The sequence below is a fragment of the Betta splendens genome, chromosome 10 (genome assembly GCF_900634795.4).
Source record: "Betta splendens chromosome 10, fBetSpl5.4, whole genome shotgun sequence".
Lineage (NCBI taxonomy): Eukaryota > Metazoa > Chordata > Actinopteri > Anabantiformes > Osphronemidae > Betta > Betta splendens.
The window spans coordinates 15,906,816-15,919,641 of NC_040890.2; the positions used below are offsets into that span (position 1 = coordinate 15,906,816).

General features: G+C 38.7%; 1 long non-coding RNA gene across 3 annotated transcripts in view; it reads left to right on the forward strand.

The window, feature by feature from the left end:
• LOC121202551 (uncharacterized) overlaps nt 1-12,826 on the forward strand; it is a 58,265-nt gene continuing 45,439 nt past the window's right edge. The window contains exon 1 of one of the 3 annotated variants that reach the window (XR_005898261.2): nt 1-373. This is a non-coding gene — a long non-coding RNA (uncharacterized LOC121202551). The remainder of the gene's footprint in view (nt 374-12,826) is intronic. The other 2 variants (XR_005898260.2, XR_008695949.1) reach the window with 2 other exon arrangements.

Here is a 12,826-nt window from a genome sequence, read left to right on the forward strand (position 1 = left end):
TGACGTCATTTAGCGACTTTCAGGACAGCCAAAAGCTACTTTCCCCAAGGAGCGGCAGCTTCAAAGCTGCGCGCGAGGGATCGAACTCAGTCTCGTGCTGTGATTGGCTGTCTCCCTTTAGGCGGTATTGGTGTCAGCGCAGGTGCTTCGTTTGCTGATGAAGTTCATCCGTCTTCATGTTTCTCATGAAGAACAACATTCAGGGCATATTCACGTTTTGTTTATCAACGCAGCTGTTCGTTACTCGCTGTTTTTACGGCCGTGCTGCTAGTGCTAACGTTACTGTTAGCTAGCGTCAACTAAACAGAGAGACGATTCTTCTTCACCTGCTCACCAGATAAACCGCAGACGACCACGGCGTCACTTGCAACAGGTAGGAACATTTCATTCTTGTTCTAAAGCTGGAAACATGGCGGCCACGCTAACGCCACCGTTGTTGTGTGCTGATTTTGCCTTATTTTAGTTTATTTTAGCTTGTTTTGGCTTGGCCTATAAATATGACCTATCCTGGGTATCAGGCCAGCGTATCTGCATAAGCATTGCGAGTTTTGGCTGGAAAATCCACAGCTATTTTTCTAACATTTTATATCCAAATAATTAATAATAAATCTTCTTAATCTTATTCTAAAAGTTAAGTATTTTTACAAACATGGTTTAATCAATCTATCTTTCTCCTGTTTAAGTCATGTTCAGTGATCGATTATAGTATATATATGTGTGACTGCTTAAAGGGGTTGTAATATATTTTATTGTACATGATTTTATAAATGGTGGTTAGGAAAGTAAAAAAAAAAACATTATGATGTTGACTTCTGCATAAACAGCTCAAGGCGACATGTTGACACTACAACCATGATTGCATCTGAAGCACAATGATCCTGTGTTGTGTGTGTGTGTGTGTGTATATATTCTTCTTCTAGACTCTTCTACATACAGTAGCGCTATACTGTCCTCTATTTTTGTCCTTCATCTACTTATGGTCATCTGCTATTTTTCAAGACTCCACCACATTCTCTATGAAAGTATTACCTACCTGTAAATCTTTTGAAAAATGTGTCAAGATTAGGATAACATATTATATAATATTTAATAATATTATATATATGCTGCATACAACTATGCTGGCTGTAGAGTGCTAATTAGGTGAATTTCTGAGCAGTGTTGCATCAGGTGTTTTGCCATACACCTTTTCAGTTTTGCTCTTATGAATTAAAGGTATGCATGCAGAATACTAACACACGACCACAGATCCAAAATGTAGCAGAAGTGATTATAAAGCCTGTACAGTCTTTGTTTGAATATATCAGTGATAATGTTGGTGCATACTTCAACGATGTTATGAGTAAGAGTCTTCCTCCCTGCAAGCTTTGCTGTCTGCTTCAAAAGGTATTGCTTGAATGAAACAAAAAGCGATTTCTATGGAGAAGGGCGTCATTGCAAGCTGTGTGAAGAAGAATTACAGCCGTGAATTGTCAAACCTATCTGTTAGTGTGGCAGTTTGATTGAAAACTGAAAGGGATCCTCTGAACAGCTTAAGGTGAAACTACTCTAAATAATTTGTGTTGAGTTGTTGTCATTTGATGTGACAGGATGTAGGTGTTTTGAAATTTTAGGCATATGTCTCCACTGCCTACATTTTCATAGTTAGTCATTGCAACCTGCCAAAAACAGCGGGTCTAGGAGCAAAAATGATAGCGGTTGTGCTAAATGATCTATGAATTCACAGGATGGACTTATACGTACGTTTCAATTGCTACTTCTTGAAATTACAGGATTAGTGTGTTGAAATGGCAAGATCTCAGAGAAAACAGTGCGGCCACATTCAGAAATCCAGAGGCCTCCTGCAAAGGCCAGATGTCATACAGATGTTTGCTGAGCAGAGAGAAAATCAATGGCCATAATTGCTGAATAACAGTCTGACAATGTAGGTCACAATGGATATATATATATATATATGGAGCTTTTTTTTATTTCAATCTTTTAGCAATTCTGTTGCAAGTCAATTTTATGTTGTATTTGGTCATAATTAAAGTTGTTTAACCCTCAACAAACCACAATATATGTTAATGACTATGCTTATTCCTATGTACTTTTATTTTTGTTGCAGCATAAATTTGTTATTTGTTCTTTATTTTGTTGAGTTCACAATTGACACAGTTGTCTATGGAAACACACCCATATCTGTTTACAGCAGTTTTACAATCTCTGCTTGGCTACAGACACAAGCTTGTAAATAGCGCAATCTATGGATGTGTAATGGGAACTAGATTCCAGCCTCCAAGTTGGCATCCACTCATCTGAATGAAAATTGTTTCCCTGGCGCATCTGGGTTTGCTTCCGCGTTGTGCGCTTCAGTGAACACACTTTAGTGTTTTTTTTTTTTACATTCTCACACATTAATTTTCACTTGTGTTTGCACTCGTCTGGCTGTCGTAAAAGAGAGCAGCTGCACCTCTAACCGGTTGAGGTGGAATGAACAAAATGGATAACGGTGAATACGACAAAAGGATTTTTTTGTGTAGCTTATGCCATTATATTATACACAAATCCCATCAGGACATCCCCTCATCTCCTTTTAGTATGAAATTTCCATTGTGTTTACATGGGCGATGTGTGAGGGACAAACACTGGGAAGGGACCAATATCAGTAGTCAATCGTATGAAGACAAAGAAAAGCAAAGACTGTGTCCTGTGTCCCCTTCTTTAACATAGAGCCTTTTGACATTTTCCCTACAGTGGAACTCAACTGAATGTGGATTCTTTTTTCATTAAGTTGAAAGTTACTTTTACTTTGCTACTACGGCTTGTGTTAATTTCTTACAGCCTTCTGTGCCACCAGTCACCCTGAATTACTTAGGAGCCAGACAAAGTGGTATCCTAGCAACAGAGGCAGATATCTGTACTTTGTTCTGTCACAGTGCGCACGTGCGTGCATGTGTGTGTGCCTGTTTTCCCTATGTGTTGCACGCTTTTGTACAGTGGCTGTGTAGATGTTTGTGCACACGTGGGTATTTGTGTGTGAGCTTCTCTATAGAACCTCGCCGTTTTAAAATGCAAGCCGACACCTCCACTTGCCTGTAATGCCGCCAGATTTATTGACATCTGGGAAAAAGCTGTTTACATATACCCTCCACTGTTACCAATGGCCACGATAGTGCTGTCAGGCGAGGCTTAGTGTGCCCATTTCTGTCTCTCACCTCACTTGATTATGTTTAAATACTAACATTAAAAGATGCTCTGCAGTACTTGCATGTCAGTTCCGATCCAGTCCTACAACAAACCTGCCCCACATAAGGTCTTTGGTGGAAGGCTGTTCCATTAGGGTTTTCAGAACTGGTCACATGAGGTTCCTTTCAACACATTATGGAACTGGTGTGTCAGTATTTAACATGGTTGATATAGACTTTGCTAAAGTATACTAGTAAGGAATAAGGTTGTGGATGCATTGCAAAATCAGCTTAATTTGACTTGGGATAGTCATTGCTGTGTATCGTCATTTAACACATACATCAATGTGCAAATGTCTTGGATGACATTTACGATAGATGTATAGAGTTATATTAGTCATATTCTAGTATCAGGAGGCTTTTTTCACTCAACAGCATTTACAAGGAGCCCAAACATACAAGATTCATAAAAAAACCCATCAGTGACAAGCACAAGGAGCTGTGCAGCAGATGGTGTGGGTTCCAGACAACCCTCTTGTCATTCTAGAGTCAGTCTGGGGGTATATGATAAGGTTGAAGACACGGAGATTAAATCAAATGTACTCACCTATAATATTGGAAACTAAGTCAGTCTACTTAGGCACTGAACTGTACCTAATAGCCCAGTCTTGAGTTACTGTACATCATTTAAGAATTCTACTTTAACCCTGTTCAAAGGAAAGTATTATACCTTTTATTCCACTGCATTTATTGGACAGATGTAGCTAATGGAATACTTAATCACTTTGCATGCATGCTTTTGAAATCAGTTGTACTTGCACAAACCTGGCAGTAGTACATTAAACTTTAATAGGCTAAATATAGTAGAAATGAAAAGTAAAACCCTACTGTATACATGGCTTAGAAGCTGCTGTTGTAAATATCAACAATCGGTTTCTGTTTCATCAGGTATAAGTAATGGTGATCCAAATTATTTTCTATTCACTTACTCACTCATTATCTTGCTGGTATATTCCTTGTAAGTGTTGTGGGTTTGCTTAAGCCTTTTCCAGCAGGGTTCACCCTGGACCGGTCGCCAGTCCATTACAGGAGTAATCATCTATCCAAGTAATAATGACTTTGAGGACTCTAGTGAAACAAAATCAACACAAAGATGCAGATGAAAGTCTTCCAATCACCAAACTGAGCAGCGTTCCCATAATTCTTGGATAAAGATGTTAACACAGAAAACAGCCAGCAGGCATCTCTGTTCACTTTCTTTAGTGCCGCCATCAAACTGTGAAAAAATGTGATTACTGATAAATTTAATCTTCATCTTCACAGTGATTAATCTCAAAGATAGGATGAATCACATGTTTGGAGACTGAGATAATGGGCTGGTATAGAGCACACACACGCACGGTCATTCATGGTCAGTTCTCTTAAAATGTAGCAGGCCATAGTAAGATTACAAATATCAGTTCTTGTTAAATTGCAAAGGCATTTTATTGATCTGGTGCTGGGCCACATTCCTTTGCAATTTTCTCCTAGAGGGCCAAAAGCTGAGGGTGTGGACTTATAGAAAGAATTAACTAGTTCAGGTAGTTGCTGCCAATAGTCTTTTTTTTCCCCTGTTAGACCCACCAGGAGGGCTATGTGAGGGGAATTCTAACAACGGAGTCTGCAATAGTCCATTAAGCAAGGTCTGAGAACTTTGTGTGATTTTAAATGGGGTTGTGCAAGATCTAGATTGGTTGCAGATGGTTAGGGGGTCTACAGCGTCGTAACCTCAGCTTATATATATGGATTACCTGAGTAAGACGATCATAAATTACGCATGAGTGCCTACTTATACTCTGACCTGGCAACCCCAGCTAGCCTGGTGCAATGGGTGTTGGTGGTTTCAGTTAAGGAAAGGTGATACAGGCCTCATATCTGACTGGGCCAATCTCAATGAAATATCTGTTTTATTTCAAGGGGTTTGTTTAAGGAGTTTTGCTGTCTCATCAAATGCCATTGCGCCATTTGCGTTCATTGCGTTCTCCTGAAGTCATTAACAAGATTACAGCACTTGAAATTGTTTATTTTCATTAGAACTTGAACACCACCCTTGAATAATTTCTTGCAAGCACACTGAGGTCAGGTTGTTCCGCAGTTGTTTTAATCACACCCATGATAACTGTGGAGAAACACAGCCCTAAACAGTGAATGTTATCTTGGAGTTTGGCAGATGAGCCAGACAACCTGTGTTCCTTGGGTTAAATGGGTGCAGGCAATAAATCATTGGAGCTCTGTGCCCAGCTGGCAGATCACGCTAGGTCTTCAAGGAAACAGTTGTTTCCTCAAATTCTCCTACTAAATGTGATACGGAAAGAACAAACTCTGCCAACAGCTAAAATTCTGGAATTTATTGCATAGATTTAGTTGAAAAGAAAATATTTACAGTGGAGGGATGAAAAGGTTGCTGTGAAAGGTTGACATACAGGCAAAAGTACTGTAAGAGCAAACTAGTTTATTGCAGGTTTCAAGTGCTTTATAGAATTTCGTCAAGGTTAATTCAGAACCACTTGTTTACTTTTCCACTCTACATTTTCTTTTAAATACTTTATTTAAAGACCCAGCTGTTAATGAAACCTTGCTAGAATGCATGTAATGAATTGTTGGAAATATCCTGGATCTTTGCATAGTGTCTCCATAAGCAAATTAGGTGAAGATACAATTTCAGTGTTATAATGTTCTGAAAAGTAATTGTCTGAAAGAATAGGGTGACAGGTTTGGATCATTTGCAGAACTGGCTTTTACTGCCAATTGAGCACATATGCCAGATCAAATATTAATGGTCTAAGATGTGAAGCTTTGTGTCTTCACCTCCTGACACTGTTGATGTCTACCATCTCATTATTGGAGATATGCTAGTTGCAAAATTGTTAAAGATGAATACTGAGTTTAAAATATACCAGGCAGCATATAAGAGGCTAGTGTAGCATGATTGGAAAGAGGTTACATGTCCAGTTCAAACATGAGGTGGGTGGTGAGATATTCCTCTTTTATTCTTAATTACCAAATTGCTTTGTCTGTGACAAAGGAGAATTATAAACAGGGGAACAAACAGATACATCAGGCACAGGTTTTCACTGTGCGTGATGTATGTGGGTGTTCTATCACTCATCGCAAAAAAAAATTGCGTTACGTAACAAAAACAGTTTGACTGGGGATTCATTCTAGAAGCTGCAGGGTATGTGGTTACCAAAGTATTCAGGAATCTACTGGCATGCCCTCAAGATCTCCCTACACCGTAAATGAAAAGAAAACAAAGCTGCACAAGGCCTTCTCTATGCAGAACAATGGCAGTAATAGTTATATGCTTGTGTGACTGAAGCATAACAGGCCGAATTATAGTCGGTCTTTGTTTTGTTTGTGCATGTAAACTTAAATATTATTATATGCATAAATCTGGAGCCACAACAGTCTGGAAATGTAACTGACAAAATACCTAATTGTGTTAATTGTAACAATAACAAGTCACTGTGGTCTGTGACCTTGAATGTGATTGGTTTTGGCTTTTACAAAGTCAAGGTCATTTTCTTTGGGGTAATCATTTAAATCTATCAAAACCAAACAACAGGCTTTACCAAACCAGGAGACATGCAAGCTGTTTGCGATCAATGCTGAGAAAGTAATCAGTGCTTTATTAGATGTAATGCTCCCCGTATTGATCCCTCTCTGCACCAGGAGGCCATTTCAAGTGCTCTGAATGAGAAGTGTTCGATCAGCCGGCGAGGTTAAATACAGACTCTTAACAGACTGAATTGCCTTGGACAACAAGAGTGACAGGCAGGAATGAGATAACTGCCTGTGATCCTGGGGTGAACCACTTCTGCCAACATGTTGCTGATAAATCCGTCGGATGTGCTGTCAGAATATCTTTCTTTATATATTTTCTGTCACAATTCATTATCATTTTTTTATGTACCCTGCAGACAACTATTGGACACAAATCTCTCTGTTACTAGTATTTGGCAAGATACTGCTAAATCAAATCTAGCTATAAATATTGTAATATTGCTTTGCCCCAAGAAATAAGGAATTTACATTTTCTTTCTGTTCTCGGCACATTTCGTATTAATAAAGTTGAGTTTCAACTTAACAACTTTGGGGTAACAGCTTTACACGATGATGTTCATCGCACTGTTAATCCCTTGGTTCACAAGCTACTTTCTTCTTGCTTAAATTCACTGACTTTATTTTCTGAGTCTTTAAAATCACATTTTCATTAACGAATGTTTAAGAATCTTACTGCTGTGAATCCATTTCTCTCTCTGCTGAAAATGGAGTTGTTAAAAGGCTCCTTGAGTTACATGACATTACCTGACGGAAATAAGTCAGTGCCAAGAGTGATTAGAAAAGAAAAGCGTTACTGGTTTCTGATTTAACTGCCTTGAAACAATGAGTCACCAACAAAGTTTTATTAGCTTGTTTTTCCTACAGTAAATACATTTGCTCAGAGAGAAAAACATTTGACAAAATCAATTCTTTATTATTGCTCTGTGGTGTGACTTTACACAGACCGCCTACCCAAGGAACACTTGACAAATAGGTTATCGTATAATATGTTCACAGAGCATGTAATGTCAAAATTCTGATATTTTCTGGCATATAACAAACTTTTTTTATGATGACTTTTTTGTGCTTCTGGATTTTTCTGAGAGGAGGCATTTAATTGGGAATAATGTCACTTTATTTCAGTTTATTAGAAATTTTGTGATGGTGACTAATCCCAAAAAAGTATCACAAATTAATTATCTCACAAATTAACTTAAAGCTAAAAAGTAAAATATTTTTGATTGGTGGGCAGCAGTTGTTTGTAACTCTGGACCCAGTTTCTGGCTAGTTGCCTGTTGACTGATTGATGCAGTGACACCTTAAGTTGCTTCATGGAGCTTAATGGAGCTTCAGGATCATCGTCAGTGTTTTTTTGCATTCACTGGTGGTCTGAGATTAATTTCAATATAAATGAATGAATTTGGCAGATTCACATTGACAGAAGTGTCACAATGTTAACTGGAATACTTACCAATAGAGTTACGTGAATCCTGAAAAACAGCTCTTAAGGATATTTCTAAGAGAATATTATTTCTTAGAGTGTTAGTGTGAGCAGACATGAGATTGCAGGTAACCCTGAGAGGAGCTTTACACTTCTAAGCCGATTCTGTAAAAACTCCTGATCTTGCAGTCTCAAGTTCAGACCTCATCAGCCTTGATGCACATACACCTCGACAACTGCTCTACTTCAAATAACTGATGCGAAGCCAGTCGCCGCCTCTGAAAGAACTGCCAAACGTAGAATTTATCTGGAGAAAAATACTTGCTTTTCTCAGTTTGAGGTTGAGCCTTTGCAGTTTATGGGAAAGAAATGTCTTTGAGGGGTGTCTGCTAACTGGTCGCAGCGACCAGTGGGGTGCCATTTGGTTTATTTCTATCTTTACCTCACACTGGTGGGTGGTGGTTCAGCTCTCCCTTTCTCCCTCTAACTGCTTTCTCCTCTGGGGAATCTTTAGTTGGCCAGGGCTTGATATGGCTCAGCCCCAGCCGAATAATCATGGCTAAGACAGAGGGGGGTGCGCAAGCCTTCAACCTTGCATCAAGGGATTTGGGAAAAGTTGTCTCAAGGGCAGGTGAGGAGGGTGGATGCCTGGTGAGTATCGTTTCTTAGACAGATGATACATGTGGAATAGGATCAAAAGGGAGGATTTTGGCTGAGCTGTGGTTTTCACAGTGGTGTATGGCTCAGCTTCTAAGCTGGTCTGTGTTTTTCTATCATTTATCTCTTGTTCAAACTTTTAGTCTTTTAGCTCTTCCTCAATCCACTCTTTCATCTGGGTTATTGTTCCTTTTTTCTTCCCACATTTTTGTGTGGTTGTGGGCTTTCAATGTGGATCTGTCCACAGGCGTCCAATAGGTTTTATTCAATTTTGTTGACAGCTCACTCGGCATGGTCAACTCTTGCTTTTCTTCTCATCCACAACCACACGCGGTAATTACTCTCATCAGCCTCAGTATTATCACCATGGCTATCGCCATCATCTTTAATCATCATCCCTGTTTTCAGAGACTCAATCTGTCGTTCTTTCAGAATGCTTGGCAAACGAGAGCAGTCATTTCGCTTGCATTACAGACTGATTGTGGTCGTAACCACACAAAGAAAAACAGGATGGAGAAATGCATTTCCAGATTTCTAAGTATCACTCCTGAGCAAAACAACAACTAAATAGCTGGTTGTGTGAAAATTGCCGTTTTTACACGTCTAGGCAAACGCTTTTAACTACTCTACATTCAACATGTGCTGCACCTGTGGAACCAGTGTTTAGTTCGGGAACATGACTAGAGGTGAAATTATTTGCCAGTGGGTATAGAGTGATGTGCATTTGCTTATTGCAATTCTGTGTGGACAATGGCCAAGGAATAACGAATTAGCTGTCCTTTGTTGCCTGTGGTATTGTTTTTTTTGTTTTCTCATTTAAAACAAAACTTTTTTTGCTCTTTTAGCTGAGGGTTAGAGAGGAAGCTGCAAGACATTAGCTGCTAATTTAAGACAGAAGCTCATCCAAGTCTAAAATGGTGCATAATTGCACAGTGGGGGTGCCTTGTACCAGACAGGGGAGAGCTTGTACCAAAGCTGTAACCCAGAAATAGTCATATATAATATATATACGCACGCACACACACACACACAAAGGTATTACATTTTGGCTACATTTACTTTTCTTTTTTAGTTAGCAGGAAGATCAGAGCATCATCCTACAACATTTTAGTCAACTGATGTCAGAACAAAACAATTTGTCTGTGTGAATGCAGCGATGAAAAGTGGCATGAGCAAAGACTTCCTGCGCTTACCTCTTTCTGTACCACTAGACAACCGATGGGCACTCCACTGTTGTCTGCACAGGTAGCCATTTACTCACTGGCCAGATAAAGGGATGATGTATAATTTGATATGGGAGTGTTTTAGGTAGATGCAGTTATGTGACTGCACAAATGGAAGCCAGTCATTTTCTCCACATTGGGAGGCCCTTGCTGCAAAAAACTGTAACTGTGAATAATCCTGGAATGGCCCCTTGTCTTCATCAGCAGACATCTCTATACAGGAGTACCATGGTGCACTATGATGTATGGTATGGACATTAAATCAAACCGTTTATAAATATGGCTGAGATATGATTGTGTGTGTTTATTGTGTTGAAATAGCAGCAGGGTATGCTGTGTTTTTACAGGCGGCACCGCCACCGCCTGTGATTAAAGACACATTCGACTATAAACGTTTACAGCAAAGGAATAATTGCCTGCTTTTTTTCTTTTTAAATAAATTTGACTCCTTTCCAAAGGAACCCAAAGAGTAAACCTGCAGTCAATGCTCAAAGCATTGACTGTTTGTTGCTGTAACCAGCTCTTAATCACTCAAAAAATAAATAAAATGTTTACCAGTCAATTCTGTGTCAAGCCTGTTTCTGCCATTGTACAATATGTTTTTCATCTTGATTCTTTAAACAGTTTCTTCATTCAATGATCAGTCGTTTGGTAAAGCAGCCAGTCCAGTGTTGATGGCCATGTGGACCTTTTAGCAGCTACATTATACAGGACTGATGAACTGCTTTTCAGCCAATCAAAATTAAACTTCAGACAATACGACCAACAATTACAGTACAGCCCACAACTGAATCTCATCAAATGTCAAAGCAGTCATTAATATGGAAAAGCGCTTTGACCGACAAGTGCAACAAAGATGAGCCAATTACAGCAGGAGTGTTTCAGTAGAAACCGAGAATAAACATCAATGCTGCTGTTTTGTCAACTAATGTTGATAATGAGGTTTAGCTTCAAAGTGTTTTTTATGAATGTTGAATGTCAGATCAGGCTACAAAAAAGTGAAATCAATAACAAAGTGTGACAATTCAGGAGAAAAAAAAGATGCCGTCTCCTTTATCACAAGAAAGTCTCAATATATTACAAATTGCAATTAAAGCTGTTGTTTTTGTTTTACAGACAAGCTTCTTTTAAGGTTGCCAGACTAACTTGATAAAGGGTGTTTGATGCTCAAGTCCATATGCAGAGATCTTTTATAGTTACCGTTTGGGTGTACATGAAAACTACATGCAGGGGCGGTTTAAGAATGCAGTGTTTTTCTTTCATGTGCTTTGCAGTAGCTTTGCAAACTGTGTCTGCAGGTTTGCAGTTAACTTTGTCATATAAAGCCCCTGACACCTGTAGCCAGCTGATTAATTTAAATGCACAAGCTCTTGTATTTAAAACTTTAAATGGCTGACTTAGTGTGAACTAAACCAAATTGTGTCTCATCTCCACAAGAAGAATGTTACAGTACATGACACATGCTCATTTGTCTCTCTACAGAGACGCCACTAAACAGGTTGCAGACAAGCTGCAGCACTTCTGCAGTGCATCGCCTGAGACGCTGCCATCTGTGCGCATACAAGCTTCTATCTATTTGTTATACGACAAGCTAGTGCTGGAAACACTTTGTTATAATAAATACCAAAAAAACTAAAGCTTTCTATAATAGAACAAGGGAAACATCTTAATTTACCAAACCAGCATTTAATTTAGCAGCTGTCCCATTGTCACCTGCAGCAGAAAGTAGTCACCTGGTGTTTCCCTGTGATTACATTCTGCCGCCCCATCGTGTGTTAGTGCACTTAAAATGTTGTGTTGTGTTTGATCGTTTGATTGTGTCTACCAACTTTCATTTGATCTACTCCGTCTGACCTCAATGAATGTTTTCTAAAAGCCATTAATGATAGACATTCCATATTTCATCAATTTGTCTGTGTCCATTGCTGAAGTATTAAATTAAGGTCTTTAAATCGCAGAGCTAGATTTCAGTTGCAAAAGGAATGAGAAAGTTGGGTAGCATGTGCATTAAAACATGCTACAACTACATTGACAGACCTACAGGGGGTGATCAATATTACAAACCAGACTCATGGTTGTGAGGTAATAAAACTCAGTTCTATTATTTTCTTTAATCTTTCAAGTCTTACTTTAAATAGAACTTGTGACACAATTATCTTGTGACACAATGCCTTTTACTTTATAAGTTTTGTTTGCTGTGTGCTGTCTGCTCCTGTGTTGCAAGTTTAATTTAAATAAAGAAAACTATTAATAGCTAATTGTAATCATTACCTGCACCTCAGTGCCTTTGTTGTTCCATAATAAGCCACATATAATTTCTTAGATCACATACACAAGACTTGGTCGCATATTCTATTTAAAATCTAACTGTGTACACTGTTGAATGCATGATATATTTTTTAAATAATTTACCAATGCATGTAAATTAATGTAATTTAAGCTAAAATTAAAATGACAACTAAAGACACTTCTGTGCTCTGTTAAATACAGACTTAGGTCAAATTAAGTCAAGACCCATTTGTAAACATTATTGTACAGTAGTTAGAGATGTGTGCCTGTGTACACACTAATAAATTATTATAATGTTATATTAGTAGAGTTGTAATGTCCTTGTGTTTGTTCACCTTGTCTGTGAACTAAAAGTAACTGGTCAACAAACACCTGATGTAATTACTGGGTTTATAACGAAGGGCAGTTTTGGTGAATGACCAGTCCTCATTAAAGAAAGGCAGCAGACTGAGAGCAGGTGGACACGA